General features: G+C 35.1%; 1 protein-coding gene across 5 annotated transcripts in view; it reads right to left on the bottom strand.

Moving 5' to 3' along the window:
- The window catches only part of CSMD1 (CUB and Sushi multiple domains 1), a 1,093,278-nt gene that overhangs the window by 675,842 nt on the left and 393,110 nt on the right, over positions 1–24,326 (bottom strand). Inside the window, exon 1 of one of the 5 annotated variants that reach the window (XM_027640978.1) lies at positions 15,734–15,767. The exons of the other annotated variants lie outside the window; for them this stretch is intronic. The gene's annotated coding sequence lies outside the window, so the exon portion shown is untranslated. Of the gene's footprint in view, positions 1–15,733; positions 15,768–24,326 lie in introns of those variants that run through there. 5 annotated transcript variants of the gene reach the window in all.

Genomic DNA, 24,326 nt, shown 5'->3' with positions numbered 1-24,326 from the left:
GCTAAATATAGATTCCTAATCATGTGATCTTCCTGAAGTAAGATCACTCACACACATCGTCATTGTGGTTTAAATGTTTAAAATAAGTGAGTTATAATATCATCTCATAAATTAGGATTAATCTCCACTGACTCATTAGGATCCTGGACACTGGTTTGAGGAAGTTTTTCAAAACAAACAAATGTCCATTCCTCTAAATAAAGCTACCAGAATTGCTAACAGGTTTTAATTTAATTTTAGTAATATTTATAATTAATAGTAATTAATGACTAATCAACAAAGAATGCTTTATTAATAAATTTGAGAATTATTTTTGAAAGCCAAACAGAAATACTCAAACTGAAGATTTTATTAAAGAATATGAAAAAACTAATAATTTGGCTTAAAACATTTTTTCTCCATTTTTTAACAGAGAAATACTCTTTCAAACAAAGAAGAATATTTCACAGTGATAATCTCTGATAATAGTCATAGGGCGCAAATTAATACATAGTTTAGGCTTACTTATAACCCAAGGTACAGTATAATGAATCCTTTCCTTCTTTAGATAGATATACATTTGTTCACCATTGCACAGGATTTTGAAAAGTTTCACATGTCCCATGGTTTCTTGTCATGGGGTATCCTGTCTTATGGTTAGGTTTTGGTCCGTAGAGAGAGTAGACACACGCACACAGAGAGATGAGACAAAGGGTGTCTGCTGCCTAAGAGCAGCAGGCAGCTTTATTGAGGTAGCTAGCCCCGACTTTCCCACACACTTACTGTAAATATATTTTTACAAAAACACTCGGGAATTAACACCTGCACCCTGAAACACAGTCAACAGCTCTGTCCTTGCACTGTTTATCATCTTCCAGTCATCTCCCTAATACTCAAAGCTACTGTGTCCATGGGAACGATTAATTAGCCTCACTGTTCTCATGGGAAAGGCTTTATATCATCTAATATTTCAAGTTCCTCAAGCTCCAGGGGCTCGGCAGACCTGCCACTTCCCCCGACAATTTCTTAGCTGTGTCTGGCACAACAAGATCATACAGACGAAGGGCCAGGCTGCAGTCTTTTAGCATTACTGCGCTATTTGAATTTTTAACTGTAAATATAAAGTAAAATCAGCAAAACTTTAATTATTACTTCTAAAATAATTCTGACCCATCTTAACAACAGTTAAACTCTAGTCAACTCAAAACTCCATGACATATCTAGAGATATGTAAGGAATGTTTTTGGGGATGAACACCATTTCCGCCAAATTGCAAGCTTCTAAAGCAACCAAAACCATCTGTTAACTTGAACATAGTACAAAAAATATTTTTAGCTGGGTAGGAAAAAAAAAGATAAATTTTGAAAAACTCTGATATGATTTCAAAATGGTGTTTGAAATATTGCCTTAAAGTTTTTGAAATAAATTTTGGTTGTATTGTGTTCACGACTAGGTTGGATAATGCCCTAAGGAACCTCATCAATGGATGACAACCCCACCCGTGGCAGGGTGGTTGGAACTAGATGATCTTCAAGGTCCCTATCAACACAAAACATTTTGTCATTCTGTGATTTTGATTCTGTGATTTTATGATTCTTATTTTGAGGTCTTCTAAAATTTTACTTCATAAATAAGACTTCTTTTTCTGAATTAACTTAAGAGAAAACACAAACAAATTTAAATTAACAGATTTTTTTCAATAAAGATATAAAAATTGACTTTTTTAGCTTTTTTTTCCCTCATCAAAATTAAGCTGTAGTACTTTTTTTTCAGTGTTGGCACAAAAATAAAAAGCCATTTTTAGTTGTTAGCAAGACAGTTGATTTGCTGAGTAAGGAAAATGATCAGTTGACCCAAAGATATCAATTTCTAAGGGGTTTACAAGTGGTTGCAATAAAAACATGATTTTGTTGATTATTTAACTGTTCTCTGATTTTTGTGACCTACAGGATTCAGTAAAACCTTGCTAGAGCTGTGTATGTTGATTCCCTAACACTTTTTTCAACTACAGTGGAAATTTAATGCCTTTTGCTAAATACAGGAAAAAAAGACTGTAGGAGTCAAAAGGTGAAAGAACTACATATAAGCATGAGGAACATGGTTTTTTTCCTGTAAATTATGGGTTTATTCAAATTGCTAACAGTCCCCATTGTTTTGTCAATTTCTTTTATAACAGCATACACTGCTTCCTCTGAAATGCTGACACAATGCAGGCATCATTTGCATTTTCATATTTTTCCTTGTTCTAAATGTGTTTCATGCACTTTCTCCTTTTGTACAAACATGATCATTTTTTTGGTGGACTTGTGGCACTGGTTCTGGGAACAGCAGAAATTATACTATAGTAGATTTTGGGGAAGACGAAGCAGTTAGCTATCTAATGTTCTTTCACCTTAGAAATCTTTCTCATAAAGATTTTTGATGGAAAAAGGTTGTCTGCAGATTTCATTTCCATTTCATATAAGTCAGTGAAAGATATCCCTTGAAAACCGTTCTGGTGACTTCCATATTACGAGGTTCGACCCGCAGTAAAACTTCTTTTTTGGTAATCCTACAATCTACTCCGAAGACCTCCTCAAGCTGCGACATCTAGAAGGGGGAGCATAGTGACTAGTGGGCTGTTTTGAAAAATAATTGTTTCTAATTGCTGTGACTTTTTTAACTACCATGATCAAATAGGAAAATTATATTAGAAAACTGAAATCAATAAGCCTGGGAAGATGTGTTTGAAAACTCAGCAGCAGCCTCTTCTGCCATGAAATCTCTTCACTGAAAAGAAAGTAACAGGGAGGCTAATATTCTCAAATAAATTAAATCCATTTGGTAAGATATTACAATAAAAGCAACTTCAGTGAACGTCCGTGTCTATATATATCAATAAATAATAAGGTTGAATCTTGTAAGGCTATATGCATCTGTAAAAATACTGTAAGTTAGATTCAATAAAGAATCTAAGTTGATAAAATGGGATAAAAACTGGTTTAAATCAGACACATAGTTCTAAGATATAATAGAGCAGTCCCTACTGAGTTGCATGCTCCACCACAATGGCTTCTAAAACTCCATAGTTGCAATACCATACAACTATACGAGTATTGTATAGTTCCTTAATCTCAGGAACAAACATTTTAGTTTTGACAGGATTCAGAAGCTTATGCCCAATTCCAACTAAAATGTATAAATTATGTTCTTAATTTCCTGAATCCTTTGAAAGATTTGACCTAATAGATACTTTTCATCATATGAGATATGTGGTAGGACTAAATGCAAGGAATGCAATCTTTTTTTTTTTTTCATAAATAGCAGTAAGATGTGGAAATGAAACTGCTTTTCTATTTCAAAACGTCAATGTTCTGATTTAAGTACTAATACATACAGTAGTATGTAGGGGTTCAGTTCTTTTTTCCATATAATGAATAGTGAGCTTAACCTCCTACCTCGCAGTTCCAGATTCCACATCAGATGGTCAATATATAATAATATACAAGTTTAAAAAAGAAGAGCTTCACTGAAAGACTGTGAAAGACAACACTTCTTTTCCAGATCGCTGCAACAAAATCTACGCAATGTTGTAGGAATGCAGGAATGCCACAGACTGTGCAACCTCTAAGGCTCACACAATGCTAGATATTTAAAGGTTTGGCAGTATAGAGTCTATCATAAGGTAAAAGTCATTTGAATCAACTAGAATTCATGGTATTGACATGCTTCTTACAATGATGCAAAATTTGTGAGCAAACATCACCTCCACATCTGTCCATCCCTGTCCTGCTGTTCCAAAATTCTTTATTTTCCACAGTTCCCATAGCAACTTATACTAGTCATACCTCCAGTAATTCTGACCTCACATCAGAGAAACAAATTTAGCTTTCTCATTTTATCCCTTCTTGGTTGTTTCTAAGTGTTTGTTTAGAGACTTTTGCTTTCCCATGCAGCACTGTGCAGCACACAGAGATTATCACCTCCAGTCTTTTTCAGATTGTTTTGAATCTCTCTACATAACAATTACTTGTTTCTTCCTCCAAAAAGGTCTAATTACTACAATGGTCTATATTTAGAAGAAATAATATTTAGTCTTCCACTCTTGTGAATTAAGTCAGGTACCTCTATTTCCTGAAATTAGAAGGCTGTGCTTTTTAAATAATTCTTGTGAAAATGCAATCCATCATGACAAAAATATTTTGATAAAAGTGTTTCATCCACAAAAAAGAGTTATTATGAATTAGATGAACAATAGCAGAGGTAGTTTAGAATCTTCCCTGAATATTTTCAATCAACCCAGATGCAAGTACCGCTGTAGAAATTCTGTAAAATATTTAAGAAAGCAATAGATACTATCAAATTTTTATATTAAATGTTGTTTTTAAAACTGAGCTAAGAACACTTAGTGAATTTTTTTCTGTTTTTCATTTTCTCAAATGTTAATCTGTCAGTCTGTGTAAATTAGTTGTTTAATCAATACCAATCCAATGTATCACTACTATGCATGTTATTTTATTTTCTACATGTTTATATTGCCAGATAACTGAGACTTTGTTACCTTTAAATGACATCAACTGGATAATCAAGTGCTGCCTTCTTATATCATACTTAATTTTTACCTCCTTCACTTTTGTGCTACTTCTTCTCTGTCATAAGCATGTGGAACATGGGAAACATCACACTCTACACAGAACCAATTCAAGTTCCTCATTCTCCCTCTGGGGATTTTCTCAAGAAACAAGTTTCCTGACAGACTGTTTTCTCCTCACTGCAGAAAGGACCAGTGTGTAGTACCTCTCTGAACATATCATGAATATTGTGTTCACAACAAATTCTGTCCCAAAGATGTTTTGAGAGTACAATTGTATCAGGGGAGATTTGATTAAGGTTGTTCTCTACAAGGGCCATCATGTCGTGTGAAGGAGGGACACGAGTGAGAAAATAGATCAGAATTTATGTACAAGTAGATATTTCCTGAGTAGAAAACCTGTTAGCAGAGGTCAGGTCAGAAGCAAGAAATTTTGGATGGTAAGACAGTCTGAATGATACATTTGAGACAAGTAGTGAAATGTAGGGCTCATATGCCACTTAAAGAAATTCCGAAAACACCAGATTACTTTCTAGAAGATAAATGAGACAGAACAGAAAACTAAATGAGAAACAGCCCTGACTTCTGGAGCACATACCAGCATGTATTACAACAACGGCCAACCAATCCACTAGACAGGTTCCACTCCTTACAAAGACAGGCCTTTCATTCTGGTAGCAACTGACAGGAGCAAACTCTATGTTCTTTGAAAAATACAGACTACCATCTAATTATGGTTCTCAGACAGGATTCTGTTATTTTCTTATGGAACTAATAATATCTCTGCAGATTGTGAACAGGTTGTTGAACTGTTCTGTAGTGCTGCACCAGTTTTTCAGTTTCTATTTCAACATTTCTAACCAAGACCAAAACTAGGTTGCCAAGAGAACTGAAATCTCTGAACTGTAGAAAGTATCTCATGACAAAAAAAAAGGAAAAAAAAGTAGTTTTGCAAAATCTCCTAACATTTGGCAAGATTACACTAAAAATTGAACTGATTTCATTTATTATTATTATTATTATCATTATTATTATTATTATTATTATTATTATTATTATTATTATTATTATTATTATTATTATTATTATTTCATTTCATTGTTGTTTATTCTGTTCCTGGAATAGCCAGTGTGCAGGATATAGTCTATGCCTACAGTGAAAGAGTGGCAAGTCAGTATATAGTCTATGTATAATAGCTTTTAGACCATAAATACATACTCACCTCCAAATACTGCTTCCAACCTTCTGTTACTCATTTGTTATTTTTTCTCAGATACCATGAACTAAGTGACTCTTTAATGGTGTTTTGAAAAAAAAAAAAGGGTTTCTTGGAATGGATTATATCAAAAGAAGTGTCTCTAGGTATAGCACAGAAACAAGGACAGAAGAAGACAAATGCCTATGTGAATAGCAAGAAGGTGAATGGGAAAGACAGTAATTTTCATGAATGTAAAATGGCAGTAACATTAAAAGGCACAGAGGCAAGACCATACTTTTTTTATTTGTACCATGCTAAGAAACCTCCCCTAAACCAAGGCTCAATATCCTGTTTCATACAGTGCAGGAATTGGCGAAAAAAATGACTGTTCAAATGATAGAACACTTCAGAAGTGCTTCTAACTTCTTGTTGAACCATAAGTCTAAATGTATATCTAATGACATATATGCATAGATGGTTTATGTGCATATCCATATATCCATGTACACAAACACACACTCTCCCTTCTATAGTGATGTACAAAAAAAAAAGATACTGTAGTACAGATAAGGATAAAGCGGTTTCACTACTAACAGTCAAATATTGGGCTTCTGTTAAACTATTCCATCTCTTATAAAAAATGACAGATAAAAATTCTGAAATATCTATGTAAATATGCTGAGATATTCTATAATCTTTGAAATGAGATTTAAAGCTTAGTCATTGCTAAGGGTTATTTAGCTTCGCTACACTTGCTATGATAATTTTTCAATAAATTCTACTATTGTTTAAAAATTTTAATTGGAAAACCTATAATGCATATTCTGCCATGCTTGTCATCCACCACAGGTTTTAGTGCAGTACATCTGATGAAGAATTCCAGAGTAAAATAAAGAGCAATGACAGGAATGTCAGTCTCCATATTTCTGACGATAAAAAGGTTGAGTGCTTGCCAGCAGTAGCTTGTTGTCAGTAAGAATGACTCTGAAACAGATGCCAACCACATCAACAGCTTCAGCCATATACATTTTTTATTAGACAATGACAGAAGTCATGATGGAAGTACAGAAGTGCAAGGCACACCAAATAATACCACAGTTACACCTCAAATTCAAAATATAAAGTTATCTAGTACTGTATTTCCTAACTAGAATATTCTGCACATATCTAAGCCTGTAAAACCAGTATGTTTAGTGTTAAAAATAAGCATACAAATAGAATTTGGGAAACGTTGTTGTAATTTTATATTGAATCTCTATCAATCTTTGATATTGTTTTACTAACATTTGAAGAGAAAGATCTATTTACTCACATTGGAGCACAAATTTCAGTTCTCTTTTGTTTTCTTTGTGATTTGAAGTTTATATCAAAGTAATGTGCATATACTAGTGGATATATGGCTAAAAATCACTAAGCTTTTTCCGTACTACCCATCTTCCAAAGAGACCACAAGCCTCCAGCTTTGGCTAATGATGTGCTGGGGAAAAAAAAGTCCTTACAACAGCAGAAACAAAAAGTTGACTTCTCAAAGTTTTTGGTCCTCAAAACGGAGTGGTTTAGAATAAGATTTGTTTAATCATATTTAGAATCTCTCTATTTCAAAATTTTGTGGATTTTGTTTTCTATGTTACTACCCATTTACTGAGATGTTTGATGGAGCTAGATACAAAAATCTACCTAGAGATCTCTGCAAATGTGCAGAGCCCCTTGAGAAGACAGGACAAAGCAAATGCCCCCTCCATCTTCAAGAAGGTCAATAAGGAGCACCCAGGCAACAGAACAGTCAGGATCACCTTGATCGCTGGGAAGGTGATGGGCACCATCCTGGAAACCAACTCCAGGCATATTACGGACAAAAAAAATATCATCAGAAGCATGACTTCATCAAGGAGACTAAATTGACAAACTTCGGTGATGAAGTGATTGGCCTGTGGGTGATGAGACAGAAGTGGATTTCAGTAAGGACTTTGTCTCACATAAAAACTTCACAGACAAGATGTTATGGGCTGGTTAAGCAGCCAGTGAGGTGGATTGAAAACTGAGTCCAGTCCTGTTTAACATCTTCATTAATGGCCTTGATAATGGGGACAGAATTTACACATACCAAGTCTACGTATCAGAGGGGCTTATATTCCAGAGGGTCATGCTGTATCCAGAGGGACCTTGACAGGCTGAAGAAATGGGTTGACAGGCTTATATTCAGAGGGTCATGCTGCTATCCAGAGGGACCCTGACAGGTTGAAGAAATGGGTTGATAGGAACCTCATGAAGCTCCAAGCACTGGAACAGATTGCCTAGAGAGGTTGTGGAGTCTCCCTCAATAGAGATATTCAACAATCATCTGAATGGAATCTTGTGCCATCTGTTCTAGAATGATCCTGCTTGAGCAGGGAGGTTGGACCAGATGACTCACTGTTATCCCTCCCTACCTGATCAATTCTGTGGTTCTGTGAAATGCAAAGTCCCACACCTGGGAAGGAACAACCTCATCCATTAGCACATGCTGGGGCTCACTCAGCTGGAAAGCAGCTTGGCAGAAAAGAACCTGAGGGTCCTGGTGGATGCCAGGCTGAACATGAGCCAGCAATGTCCGTGGACACAAAAGAAGGTGAATGGTAGGCTGGGTTGCACTGGAAAGATTGTTGACAGTAGGTTGAGGGAAAAGATTTTTCCTCATTATTCAGCCCACAACTGAGTTCCCCAGTGCAAGAGAGACATCAACACACTGTAGAGAGTCCAGTGAAGAGCCACTAAGAGGACTGAGGGACTGGAACACAAAATATAAGGAAAGACTGAAAGAGCTTGAACTGTTCAGCTGGAGAAAAGAAGGCTAAAGGGGACCTTACTATTGTATACAAGTACCTGAAATGAGGGTGGAAAGAGGACAGAGACAGACTCTTCTGAGTGGAGCCCAGTAATAGGACGAGATGCAACAGGCACAAAGTAAAATACAGATGATAGCGAAGGAAACATCAGGAAACACCTTTTTACTGTGAGGATGACTGAGCATCAGCACAGGGTACCCAGAGAGGTCATGGAGTCTCCTCACTTGGAGACTCCTGTAAACAAAAACTTCTCTAGACAAGGCCCTGGGCAATTACCTCCTGCTATCTCTGCTTGAACGGGGGGATCGGACAAGATGACCTCCAGAGATCCCTTCCAACCTCAACCATTCCTTGTGATTCTGTGTGATTCAAGAGTATGTTGCATTCATGGAATCTAATTTAATTTTAAATGGGCTTGAACATCTTCTTCTCGTGTATTGAATTTAGTTGTAAAGTTTCATATTCCCAAAGACTCTAGAGTATCTAGAAGGGAATGCAAAGAACAGAATGGAATAAAAATCTTGAATATAAACCAAAAATATGGAAACATTTCTGTTATGTTTTACTAAGAAAGCTGTTGAAACTGCATGTACGCATTTATTTGCATTTTCAAGGAGTTGGTAAGGATTTTTGTTGCATTTTAGTGTTCCCTCTACACCTAAATAAATTTAGCCCCCAAATGCTATCATTTGAGCACAGATGGAATATTCACAACAACCTGACAAAATAAGCTATACTAACATTTTAACAATTTTCATTTTTTTTCCGGAAATTCTAAAGACAGTAAAAAGAGAAATTCTAGCTGAATTATTTGTTACATGCATTTTATTTCACCATACTGCATATTTTCTCATTCCATGTCACTTTGTTGATTTTGTAGTCAATCTGTCTCTTAATAAAATGAGAAACTATGCCTAATTAGGATTAGCGGAAGGAATCAAGGCTAAAATAAAATAACTTTGTCCAAAACCAAATGTAATTATCCAGAGTCAGAAGGGAGTCTCAGGGTGTAGGGCTGAGCCCTGTCTATATAAATGTATCACTAAATACCATACTAGGTCAAAACTGTCTCATTAAGAGTGTTGGAAACATCTAATTTTACAAATGCAACAGAATTAGCTATAAAGTTATTATTAAATACAGTATAGGTGTAGTTGGCCATTTAAAGGGGTTAGTATTCATCAATGCTGTTAGATTGATATTGGTTGTATATAGAATGTGGTCATAACCTGGTCGATAGATATATCTTTGTCATTAGCTCTTTGCAGCGTCTCTAAGCTTATATTAACAGTTGCTATTGAGGAAGAAAGCATCTCTAACCTTGTAATTTTTAGGGGAAACAGATACTTATTTAATTGTCTTCTCTGGATTAATTATAAGCCAGACAAACCTGAAATCTTTGAGGTGATTTCAGTGAAAATGTAGTCCATTCATGCTTCAAAAACATAAGTCACAATTTATGTGGTTGTAATGTAACTCTATAAACATTAAATTAAGTTTTTTTATGGCATTCAAAACTAAAATCTAATAGTAATTTCTCAGAGATATACAATGAACATCACCCTAAGATACTTTATCAAGATCCTAAATGATAGACATACATGAATTTAATTTCCTGATTTTTTTTTAACAAACTTATTGAAGGCAAGTCAAGGTGTAAAGACAAATTCAAAGTGAACAACAATCAAAGGAAGTACTGCAGTTCATGTCCCATTTTTTATTTGGCTTTCTAAATTCTATTATTCTTAGCTATTTTACCTACCAAAATACAGTATTGCTGACATAAATGCTTCTGGTCTTGTTTTGCCTTAGTCTAAATGTATTCATAATTCCAAAAGGTAAACAGAAATCTACTAATTTGCACCTACTTTTACCTATGTAAAAGTTTCCATAAAACATTCAAAGAAAGTTAAGATGATAATAGGACTAACTAAAGGAGTAATGATAAAAAGATCATGTAAAATCTAAAGATATCGTGAAATAAGTATTTTTATTCAGAAATGCATTGCATGTAAATTGATGAGTCATCTGCTTTTTAAAACCTAGTTCTCAGAAGAAACACTATTCTCACTAGGATAAATAACAAACTTGTTTTGGAAAAAATATATTATATATATTTCTGATATAATTGTGGAGAGGAATGGGATTAAACTTTTGGGAAGAAAAGATTCAGGAAAAAATACCTCTGACAATTTTCTATCTATTACTAAAATAATAATACTGTTTATTTTGAATAGTTCTCTCAAGAAGACACTGAGCAAATGTCTACAATTCCAGGATAAATTTGGATCATGCACTGTATAATGTAACTGTGAGCAACACCTAACTAGTCACATCAATAAAATCATCAGTAAAGTCCCTGTGATCAAGAAAAGTGTCATAATGGGTAATATAATAATGAAGATCTTATTAGCAATTCTCACAAGATCACATTAGCCATCTCGAAGGAACATGGTAAATTCCATACGAGCAAAATTAAAATCTAAGGAAAAGTGTTATGTCTGTATCAAGCAGTTTACCCCAAATTTCAGTATTTTATGACTTTCTGTATCGGGTTAGAAAAGCAGTTTTTTTTTTTTAATTGAAAAAGGACATGTTTGTGCATAAAAAGAAAAAGAACCACATGACCACATAACAATAAAGATGCAGCCACTGACTGCTTTCAGATCGTTGAAGGCAAAACAATGCCAAACAAGAGTGTATTTGATTGTTCTTCTATTTGGAAGTTTTCTTTACAGACTGACTTTTAAGACTAGACAACTAGTGATAGAAAGGCCACAGTGCTGTTAAACTGGCTTCAGGCACTCAAAATCATAACAAGTGTTAGCAGCGCACTGTCATAAGATGTTCCAGCTAAGGTTCCCAATATTTTACATTCACAACTGTGTGACTATACCCAAAGTAAATGTTTTCAGAAACTCAAAGATTTAAGGAATAGCAAGACTTTTCTTTGGTGTTGTTTCAGTTTTGACTGAATGAATTTCTACTTTGTTTTCCTCTAGAATTAGAATTAAAAAACCCACCTATAACAGAAAAACAAACCCAATCAAACAAAAAAAAAACCTCTAATATTTTTCTTCACTTAATTCCTGGTAATGAAATACTTAATTCTGTGCCTGATTGTAAAATCAGATGTGATTCTCACAAATATGATAGGTGTTGTGTAAAAGTAATGACTACATTTTAAGAGACAAATAATTTGCAAAAATATACCTTCTACTTGTTCTTACTCTTGAAGAGTATGAGTGACAAATGGCAATGTTTGCATGCCAATTAAAACATTGTGAAAATCAATATATAATTTTGTATGGTAGGCAGCCAAAAAAAATGCCAGGCAGCCAAGATGATTTTTATACTATCCCAATGACACTGTAAGCCAGTTTCATAAAATTACAGTTCTATGTGAGACTTAACCAGCTGAGCAATATGGTCACTCAAATATTTTGTTCTAGAACTTGGCCACCTTCTTAATAGACTACATAAAAACTTGTGCTATCATTACTAGGGCAGAAGTGATTTGGCAGTACGCTTGTTCAGATGACAAACTGTCTATGTGTTCCCAATCAATGAAATACTATCAGGTTTCAGTTTTCCTTCCCAAGGTAAGGTTCTATTTTTATTTGTGTCTGTGTATGGTAAAAGCCATACAGGTTAGTCTATCTCACTATGGATTCAAAACTGTGATGAACTATTCTTTCAAAAAATTTATTCATTCCATGATTAATCTTGGCCTTGATAATTCAAACTCTTTAGAGCAAAGTAAAAACATGAAGCAATGACTTACACTTTGTCGGAACTGTCTCAAGTACAAAACAGAGAAAGAACCCACCATACATTGCCTCCAACCACAGAAGACTGAATTATTTATGCAGAGGAGATATTCATGTAATAACATGCAGGAAATTCTGCAGTGTTCTGTTTTTCAGAGAGGACCTGGTTTAAGTTCTTGGCTATAATTAGATCACTCGTGAGTGATCCAAAACTGAGTCTTTTGTCTTTAGTTCCAGACACATTTTTCTCTCCTTCTATTTTTTTCTTCCCCTCTTCTAGTATCCTTGACAATAAGAACTATTTTGACAAAATTTACAGTTGGTATATTCATTTAAAAAAAAAAAAATCTACCTTGTTACATCTGAATATTTTATATTTTTGCAATACTTCTGAACAGCTGAATGTATAAAAAACTAATTTAGTCTTTTTTTCATGAAACCAAACACAGTGACCAAAACTATGATCTGCAGGCACGGATGGAAGGACTGGGAGGCAAGTCACTGCTAGCTTTACATGGTCTCTGTGCTTATGATACATCAGGTAGTACTGTGCTCGTGTGGGCTTCGTGGTCTACTCTGACTCACACAGCTGCCAGTGTCATCTTGATTCTAAGAAAGTAATTAGAGATAATTGGTTGCAAACCCAATTATTTGTTCTTCCAAACCTTAGTACTGAGAATTGTCATGTTTCGTGGTTTAGCTTTCCAGATGCACACTCTCCAGGGATCAATTACAGAAACAGTGCCAAAGCAGGTGTTGAGGGTTAGACAGTCCCTAGGTTATTGCAGTCCATATTGGACTAATTTTAATCACCTATTAAGGATTTAGAAATAAGTTGTGATTCAACATACCAGAAAGTTCTCCAAAGGAAGAGAAAAATATGAAGTTTTTGTTTGAACTTCAAAGACAAAATACGTAATAATCAGTTTCATCAGAAGCTGTACTTTACATTATGTTCACATTTATTTTTTCTCCATCACTCCTGTCATTGTCTTCAGTTCACATAAACTAGAAGAAGAAAAGAAATTCAATCTGAAATGAAAACATATTTTGGGTTGACTAAGGTACAGAATATGATAAACTGAAAACAAAAATCCAAACCACATTATAGAGTCCTTTTCTTAGCAGCAGAATTTGAATGTTACTGAACAATCCACTACACAGAAAAGTGTAGTTAAGTTCTAATCTAAATTCTAACATATTCCACTTACTATAAAGTTTCCATTTCAACTGTCTTGGCTATTAAGAAAGCATGATGTTAACAAGAAGAAAGGAAAGACAAACAGAGTAAACAGTCTGATTTGATAGTTTTAAATGAAAATTCAATATTTTTCCCTTCATTTTTTATTTCCTGTTTTTATAAATTCACCAGTATTTTGACACTGAAGACAAAATAGAATATTCTTCTGCAAAAAATAACCTTCTTTATCTTCTTTCCCCATGTCATAAAGTGAGAGACAGTCCTTTGAGGAGCAAATGCTTCTTCATTCAGTCCCTAAATAATGTAATGCTACCCCTCTGAGGAACAGTAGCATTACTTGGGCACAGCAACCAGTTTTTGATCTGGAGAAGAAATGGGTAATTTAAGTAACTTGTCTATCTAGAGAAAGTATTGTGACAAATAGCACATAAATCTCTGTATGTGAAAATATGTAAAGAGCTACTGTATGCCCATAGCCTGATGACCTGAACTTTTCTGCCTTTGTAGGATTTTAGAGAAGCTCATACTATTAAAGTAGCATGTCTTCTGTGTTTCTCTATGATGCTTGTACATCTAGGAAACTTGCTACTATTGGAAAAGATGGCTTCCTTTTTACAACTGTTTTGCAATAGAAAGAGGATCCATAAGGAACTCTGTGTCTAAATGCTGACACAAAGAAATGTGCTTTGACTAAACAGTTTTATAGTTTCTGAAATTGCTTCACAGCATCTTTTTATAGAAAGTGTCTTTCTGAGCACACATAATCAACAATCTGCAATGACCATGTTCCACAGTCAGATACATCTCCTTTAGCGGCACTCTTAATATCTATGGGTTTCTTTTTAGCTTGAATTCTTCTGTCACAGGTATTGTAGATAGACTGTAATATAGAAATTGTAATATTTCTATATTACTACAATATTCTATTGTAATATAGAAAGATTTAAGACATAATCATCAGCAAGCATATTTACCGACGTTTTAGATGATTCAAACCTCAGAAGTGTTTCTAGAAAAATGAAAGACACATTACTACATATTTAAAGACTTACTGCGAGATTCCTCTGCCTCATAAGGGAAAGAAAGAGTTAACAAATCCAAATTTTGAGACTACACAGAATCAAGAGTTCTGAAAATATCTTAAATGACAATTTTTCATAAGAAAATCAGAGGTTAGTATTTTCTAGACAGAAAGGATTTTATTTAATATGACATGAGATCTACAAAAAACTGCTCAAAATGTAAGTAGTGTAAGAAATTATAATGAAAATTTTGAAAAATTTTCAATTTCCATAATCTGCAAAAAAGTAAAAGTTAATTTTTTCTAGCAATTTTTTTTTCTTACCTGTGCACAGTCACAAAACCGACCTTTTAAAATACAAACTCACACACACACATATAGATCATAGGGAAAACCCAACAAATTTATTTAATGTAGATGGATATTTTTTAAAAATAGTTGCAGAACAATATTATGGTGATATTTCCACTAAAGACTGTTTATGCTAGGATATGGCCCAGATCTGGTAGATAAGACTTCAGCTTCATAGTCTTTGTCATGCCACAGGGGAGATGCACTTGCCTTGTTTGTTCCATATTGTACTGCTAACACTCATCAGTAAGCCAGATTTCAGTGTTTTTATCAAGCCAATAAATTCACTACTCTAGATTCCAATGAGCACGACACCACTTTGAATAAAAGACTGCCATTTCAGGGTTCTTTTGAATATCCCACCATTTTGCATTCTGGTTTCCTCAATTTAAAATTAAAACAAGAAAAAAAAATGAAGACACAAAATTTGTGCCATTTTTTCCAGTTTTTGCAATCATAATAGCTAACAACTTTCAGCACCAGCTTTCTATGGGAACTTTTAAGTGCTGTATGAATTCAAAACAATGCAAAAATCACTCCACCCTTATAAATATAGAGCTATGCATAAAGACAAATATAGCAATTATCTTAAAACTTGTATTGATACTATACTTATTTTAAGACAAGAAAAAAATGAGACAGGTACATACAAAAAAAAAAAAATTAGGCAGGGTGCCCACAGTGCAAATTGTTATAATTGTAATCTGAAGGGAAACAGGTTCCTTACTCTTCAGAAAACTTCAATAGTTTTCTGACAAACATTTAGTACTCTACTACTTCGGTCTCATCTAGAAGGCTGAATAACCTCTTGGATTTACCCTGCCACAGTATGTGTTCAGATTAGTAAGGGAGGTGTTTCCTTCTAGCATAATGTCCTACATTTTCTCCAGTAAGTGATCTCCCATCAATAGATTTGACATCTTCCCCTGTGAACACTGAAGAGAGAGAAAATGTTGTGTAGAAAGAACAAAAGCATAAATATCTTGCTTTCATTAAATTCATCCATTTCTGCTTAGAGATTTCTGTTTAAATGAGTCCTTTTAGAAAGCCTGCTATAAAATGAAATGATTTAACTTCAGGTATCTTGCAGTAACTCAACACTAACATGACAGTTCTCTCCTCTCCAGCACCAATTCAAAACCCCTCCTCTCTTTTTCAACCCTGGTCAGAGAAGCATTTCTCTGAGTGTTTCTGTGAAATGCTCTCAGCATCTCCCTGAGAGTGCAATAGAGAATAAAGAAAGAAGTAGAGCAGATGGTAAAAGATGGAGCCTCAGTAAGGATGCTTTGTTAGCACAGTGCAGGAATCAAGAGAGAGAGAGATGAATCTCACAATTGCCAGGAGGTATAGCAATACCTCTCTGTAGGATTCAAGGATTTTACTCTGACAGGGCATGGTACAACTCCCAATACCACAGGCTGCCTCCAGCTTCAGTTCTCTGCATTTCCTGACTGCAGTTCTATTCTCTTCTCTGTCCCCCTTCACAGCTCAGCACCCTGGCTTGAGCCCTGACTCAGTCACCTCTTAGCACTGTTCCTTGCATTGCTCTCTGCAGCAATCTGACAATACTTATTCACAGAATATATGACTTTATTACTCATTCTCTACTTCCGAGGAACAGTGCAGAGAGCAAAAATCTTTTTAAGCAGCAAACAACAGTAAATTCCCTCTATTTTTACTCTAATATGGCCTTGACATTGTTTTACATAGGATTGTCACTGAAAAATCAGAAAAAGTCTACTGGCTCTACAAAATACAATTCAAAAAATGAATTAGTGTGGTTACAGGTCTCAAAGCAGGCAGTTCTGACGGAAGACTTCACAATTTCCAGAAACATAGGAAATATGAATCACAGTTATTTGTTCTCTATTGTGGGTGCAGTCAGAACAGAAATAATTAGGTATAAATTATGATAACAATAATAAGATAATAGAAGATCCGTCCATACAGACAAGATTCAAAAGTATTGAGTAGACTGTGAATTTAAAATTAGGTGAGCATTTTCTTGCACATATATTTAGTGTTGTTCCTTGGGTCATGAAAAGGCCTAGATAACTTCTTCAGCTCCCTTGCAGTCTTATTTTATAGGATTAAGTAACCTATTTGTAATCTTCTGTGAATTGGAGTAAGATTGTCTCAGAAAGTCATATTCATTAATTTCCAATTATCTGATGTATTTCAGATTGGTATATTCTGGAAACTCATATGCATTCTAGGACAGAAAGCAGATGAGCAGATAACAGAATTAAATGTGAGGTTTAATTATTACCACTTGGTTAACTCCAAAAGAATAAGAAATTGACTGTCCAGGTAGTAGGTCTAATTAAAATCCCTGCAAATAAAATATTGTGCTTTTCTGCTTTTTTGACCTCTACATTTCTAGAGCTATATAGACTCCCAAGGTATTCCTCTCTCAGATGCTTTCCCAGTATGCTCCCGTGACATTTTTAAATAGTGACAAGTGTGTAGACTTATGTAAACAAAGTTAAAAATTTAAAAAAAAAAAAAAAATTAAATACCAGCTGTTGTGCCTTTGCCGAGATTCATATGAAAAAACAGTATTTTCAAAGTTGAAGACATCAAAATAATAGTTAGAACTGTTCTTCCATTGTTGTAAAAAAACCCCTGAAAACCTTTGAAATAAACTCAAGCCTCTTTAGTTTATGTGTAAAGAAAGATCTGAAACAGTCATTGTTTTCCACCTAAAAGGCCTATGCAAAGCAGGGCTTAGGATGACAGTTTAGGTATTTACCTTAATTCCTGTAAATACTGTGATGGATCTCTGAATAGTAATCTAAGTCATCCAAATTAGACATCTGTCCTTCTCTGCTGACTGAGCCATGAAACTGTTATGTGCTCTTATTTAAGAATCAACCTGCCTCATCCTGGCTTGAGACTGATGTCCACTACAGCATTGCTGGCTATGACCTGGAAGTTTTTTCTGTGGTTGATTGTTTTGAGTACTGAAAAATAAATAGGAAGATATATTATCCTAAATTCTGCATTATGACTTAGTTCCAAGGAAGAAGAGGATAAACTTTGATGAAAGAAATAAAAAATATTAAAGGCAAATGTCTGGACTAAATTTTAATTTCATAATCTGCTCTATGCAAGGACAGAGACCCAGAAACAGTACAGAATCTTTAGCTGATTTAGCTGATGTATTTTGAAGGGGTTTTTTCTGCTGGAATAGTTCTTCTGTGTATCAAATATTCATTAATTACATTTGGAAAATCTGTGAAGATGTAGAAAATGAGTATTTTTTCCTAGCTTTATATGCAGAAAACAAAAGAAAGGAATTTAAGATGTGGTTTTCAAAGCAATAGCATTAAGACTCAAAAGATCTTAGTTTTGGTACCTATGATCAGCTTATTTTCTCTTTGCTGAGATATTTACTTTATTTGATGAAAAAAAACCACTGATAATGCTTATAACTAGTAATTTTAACATTGCTATTGTATGATTGCTAACAAGCTAATTTATTCCAATCTTCCTTGGAACATAGTATCTATGAAACAAAGGGAAGTAAACCTTGTTGCAGTCACATCTTATGTAAAGTAGTTTGATCTTCTTCATAGGGCTCCTCCATTTTACAGTTATTGATTACTGCTACCATCTTTCAAACATCTGCTTTACAAGTCTTTGAAGCACAGAACACAGGCAGTGTAAAAATATGCAGTTAGTTTGAAAAAGTTTTAATTAAATTATTAAAACTCTTCTGCCATATTTTACAGTGCAAATTGCAGATTTTATTTTTTTCCAAATCAGTAAAGTTGTTGGTAACTTCAACCTCACTTCTTTGTTGTTAAGTGGCAATTAAGCCATTTTACACATGACCTGAATCAAAGACCATTTTTCATGAGTGGTCAGTTACGTCTCCTGTCAGTCATCACATTGAGATGATCAGAGGTAAAACTGCAGAGTGACAAAGATTTCCCACCTATTCCCTTTACAGCAATGTAAGTGCATGATTAGGTTAAATCTCCAGTAGAAAAGGAGTAAAAATGCTAATGATGTCAAAGGACTCCAACAATATCTTCAGATAAAGAAAGGCCTGTGGCTGCACTGCCTTGGAAAAATTAATTCTCTGACCACATTTACTTGGCACAAGGAGAGTATGTGTTTTAAGATTATTGTATTTCTTTTTCTTTGTGCTTTTGGATCTCAATTTGGATATCTTTACTCTCCTGAACATATATTCATCAGATTCTGATTTTCTATTCTTTGCCCATGAGCTATAATTTTATTCAGTTTGAAATTTTTCAGAAACATTGGAAAGCATATCACCCAGGCCAACTTTTTAGATACTTAAGTTAGAAGGTTAGTCTTCTTAAGCTCCCTGGATCAGCAAAAGAGAGGTAGTTTTCTTTAGAAAGTAATTTTATCATAATGTGCATACTTGAGAGGATCTTAATGTACCTGATTCAAATTACCCTCTGGAGGGACCACTCTCTCTCCTGATTGTACAGAGTGACTCTGGCTGTCCCAGACATCTAAGTGTGGCTGTAATTTCACCCTTCTATCCAGCCATCTCATTGTATAGCTTTTTCTGTCAACTACTCCTCAAAAATCTTGCAATTTGTTTTCCTGGTATTGCTAGTTCATCTGTACACTAGAGAAAGAAGGTTTAAATAAACTCATCTACACACAGACCATCCTAACAGCCTGTTGATACTAAAGGGTCAGTCCACCTTTGCGAGCTCCTGGCCATTCAGTTCTTCATTGTGATGGACCCAACACATCACACTTCAGAATTCTGCTAGTTTAGCATTCTATTGGATTGGCACACAGAATGACATTGAAAGAGTAAGCATGATTTATGCATGGGAAGGTGCAGTACCTTTGAAGTCAGGCAAGCAGAACTTCTGCCTTAGAGGGAATAAGCTGTTAAATCATTTTGGCCTATTTTGTTTGCCTGTCTTGATAAACACAAATGATCAGTTTGTTTAATAATCCCGTTGAGTTAAATTAATTCATCAGTTATAACAAGAATGATTTGAAAAAGGGAAGACTACATTTACACTCAAAATATAAAATACGCTTCCTAAATTTCTGCAATTTTGAAACCTCATATCCACGCGAGAAAATTTGTGCTGAAGTTGCAAAGTAGAATAAGGTCTTTGTATTTGTCTGACATCTCTGCATTCTTACTTATAGCTCTAATACACTGTCTCCTAGGAGTCCCTTCCTCAACTGCTCTTCATCCCCCACAGCTCCTGGGTCCGGTTCTGGAGTACGTACATGGCTGACTGACTGGCCAAAAAAATACAGAATTGGGCTCACATTAAATAAGGGACAGTAATTAGGGGGTTTATTTTTTCTTCTTTTTCATATATGGAACACTGTACTAGGTCTGGCTGAGCTGCAGGAAATGCTCTTCATAGCAGCCCACAAGGTGCTGTGTTTTGGATTTGTGACCAAAACTGGACCAAAACTTTGCTGAATGTGTTTGAAACTGTTGCACAGATTCAAAGTTACCAACGTGGAGGACTAAATAAAAAGTTTGTTCCTAAGGATAAAACTTAAAATGAATATCTTCACAGATAGTATGAACAAGTTTATACAAATTCCATTCCTCTGAACACACGTAAAGAAATAAAACTTTAATTATCTATTTGCAGTTTTAGAGAGACTGAGAGCTATAATAATAATAATAAATAAAAATTCTACAGTTCAGCCAGTTCTTTTCCTAATGTACTAAGCATTTATCTGGCACTTTCAGATACAAAGAACAATAGTCTATTCTTGTGTGTTATGTTTGCATTTGTACAGCATCTGAAGCTGCACTTGCTGACCATCTTGAGCTAACATTATTTACTACTTTTGTAAGAGTCTTCTTTACTTTGGAAAAGAAAATAAAATTGATAACAGACTTTTTCTTTATTATAAAGTTCCAAACCAACATCACTGCAGTTTTAGAAGTTAAAGCATTTTTCCTGTAAGTAATCTAAATTCTAAATAAGCTTTTGAAGTCAAGAGTTTCTAAAATATGGTTTCCTTTTTTGGCATCTGTGTTAGAAGTTATACAGTCTTATACTATGTTGACTGGTACAATAAGGCAAATGGGAAATACCTGTTGTATGATAAAATACTCTCATTTTGTTTGCAAATAACTGTCTGTAAATTGCCATATTTTTTAGTGGAATTAACAAGTTACTGGAATGGTTCACAGAAGACCAAAAAGTCCAGATGTGCCAAGGTATGCATGCAAGTTAATATTCGTCAAGCATACCACTAAGAGAAAACAAACCAGACAGGAAGTTTTATCAGGTAATATGATCAACTCAAGCCCCTGTGTTAGAACATCAATTACAAATGTAACTTGTTAAAACTGTTAAAAAGAGCTTTTTCTCTGTATAAATGGAGAAAAGGTATGTATACAGTATGTACATTGGAAGTGAAAATCACATGTTACTACTTGAACTACATGTGGTCTGGCATCAATAGACAAACAAGTCACTCTACCTTCTTTTTTTCTGCTTCAGGTCACTAACGGTTGGAATAGGGGAATCCTATGCTGAGATGTCAGGAATTCAGTTGAAATCACCATTGTGATTACAATAATCATAAGGCAATGAATAAAATTAGTGCTATCTTCATATATGTAACACCTTGAACTATCAATCTGGAGCAATTTGAAGAAATTTTTTTTTCTGTGATAGAAAAAAACCCCCATACATTTTCAGCACCTTGTTTAATGCTTGATGTACACTAGAGTTCCTCTTATTTATGAAGCAAGGCATTAGCAGAGTCCAAGCCTTCAAACTCAAGATCTTTAAATGTCATACACTACTGTTTTAGCTAAAATAAGTACCTTTTAACACATATTGTGTCATTCATCACTCTCCTTTAATCTCAACACTAAACTGAGAATGCGTGGTTTGTTTTGGAAAAAGAAAAACCCGAAGTAATACATGAAATTTTTGACCAATTCCCAATGTGCAAGCTTTACAGAGTTATTCTGAATGTACAAGCCTTGAGAACAGAACTTTAAACAACATTTCCATAATATTCACTTCTATGTTTCTGTTCTTATTATGAATAAAAAAGCATGATAGCATCTTCCAGAATTAGTTCATTATAAATACTTTATATAAGACTGAAATGTAAATGAAAGTATATTTATATAGAAATAATTGATTCACTGCTTCTTCTGTCACACAAGTCAATAATATGAAAGGCTACAAAATAAGAAAAATAAGAGTTCCATAGAAGTCTCATTTGAAAATGTGCATTCCATGATATAACTGTTACAAAAGTTATTCAGCTACAGTAACTGAAGGCATATGCTGTCAATTATACATAAATTTCATTCACCCAAGATGCTATTCTTTCTCTGTTTTCACGCACACACTCACCTCTCCTGAAATAAGCTGTGACAAAGCACTAAGTGAACCAGCATTTTCATCTAATTCTGTACAGGATTTTCTGTAGTTTTTCTTTAAACAAAGTACCCCTGGACTGACAAACAGTAATTTCTGGAGAAAGGTTTTATTACCACAGAGACCAGAACCTGGGACTTCTCCAACACGATAACTCAGAACTGAGACTGATGCAGGAATATGTTTATAACCATGCAGAACCTATCCTGCCTCTCAGGACTGCTGGTGTACAACTCCATGGCTTAGTATGTTGCAATGATTTCTACAGTCTCCTCTGGATCCCTCTCTCATTCTCTATTACTTCTGAAGATTAGACTCTCGAGTCTGCTGCTCTCTTCTTGTATTGTACATCTTTTTCTTCCTTTCTTTTGTTTTCACTATTTGTGAGACCCCACCTGGAGTGATGTCGCCAGCCCTGGGGGCCGTAATATAAAAAGGACATGGACCTGCATGAGTGAATCAACAGGAGGCCACAAAGATGGTCAGAGGGCTGGAGCACCTCTCCAGTGAAGACAGGCTGAGAAATGGGGTTGTTCAGCCTGCAGAAGAAAAGGTTCTGGGGAGACCTCAGAGGACCTTCTAGTACCTAAAGGAGGGCTACAAGACAGCTGGAAAGGGACTTTTTACAAGGGTATGTCATGACAGGACAAGGGGGAATAGCTTTAAACTGAGAGTAGGTTTAAAACAGATATTAGTAAGAAATTCTTTACTGTAAGGGTGGTTGGGTGTGACGGAACACGATTCAGGATAGGAACAGTTCCAGGCATGGAGAAAAGCATGCAGCAATTGGCAGGACTTTCATATGGACGTTGCTGTTATTGTGTGGTTTCATTGTATTCATGCTGCGCGGTGCACAACTGCACATGCCCAGGCCTGCCATGAATTTGCCTGCTCCCTGCTTCCCCCACTCCTCCCCCTTTTGCCCATGCCTTATTCTGATTTGCTCCCCTGTTTGTCTGTCTGATAGCCCACCCTATGTTCTGCCCCTTTTTCCCTGGCGGGACGGTTAAGAATCGGGCGTACCCCTGAATAAAGAAGTCTGCTTGCACCCTTCCTGGTGTCCTGTCCCCCCTTCAGACCACGACAGTTGGGCACTGGAACAGGTTGCCCAGAGAGGTTTTGGATACCTCATCCCTGGAAGTGTTCAAGGCTAGGTTGGATGGAGCTTCAAGCAATGTGGTTTAGTGGAAGGTGTCCCTGCTCATGGCAAGGGGTTTGGAACTAGTTCATCTTTAGAGTCCCTTCTATCCAAACCATTCTATGATATATTCCAAAAATTTCTTTGCTGAGTGTACAATTAATGTTATGAGACCCATGGTCTTGTGGGAGACACGGTAAATAATTGTTGCTTTCTACTCTTCTGGTCTGTAAGTGGGATATATACATATATTCCACTTAAATATACATATATATGCATATATATGTAATTACATCATATACAATATGTATACATTACCAGATATCAAATGGCCTGCAAAATCAGACAGGAGAATACATGCTAGACAAATTAATGAATTGTAAATAAAAGCTAAACAAGTAAGTGAAGATTTAGGAAGGTTTAAAACCATTGACATTTATATAGCATGAGAACTTTATCTTGCTTCAGTTTCTTTGGTTTACTGAGCTTCCTTTCATCTCTATTTACCCTCTTAACCATCATAAAAATGGTGTTAATGAGGTAGAACGAAACAGATAAAATACACCTGCACTCAACTTCTAGAAACAGCTAGTAGAAAATTAGAAATCTATTTCTCAAAAGTGGGGAATTTATTTTACTTTCCTATTTCCCTATGTTTTAAACTTTTCTTTCCTACTAATGTACTTCCTCTGATTATGCTTTTTGTTCTATTATTAATCTTACTAGTCAGCTGTTGACATACAACTTGGGTTGCAATGGACTCCAAGACTTCAAAGTGTTTCTTGGGAATGGATCCAGACTCAATCTTTTTACTTCCACTGAAAAAATCCCAGATCACAGTTTTGCATAACAACACTCACTGTGTTTTCTGTTGGTGATGGAAATCACTTT

Source organism: Corapipo altera, unplaced genomic scaffold (genome assembly GCF_003945725.1).
Source record: "Corapipo altera isolate COAL_440 unplaced genomic scaffold, ASM394572v1 46, whole genome shotgun sequence".
In the NCBI taxonomy this organism is placed as follows: domain Eukaryota; kingdom Metazoa; phylum Chordata; class Aves; order Passeriformes; family Pipridae; genus Corapipo; species Corapipo altera.
This window is presented reverse-complemented; position numbering and strand designations above follow the sequence as displayed.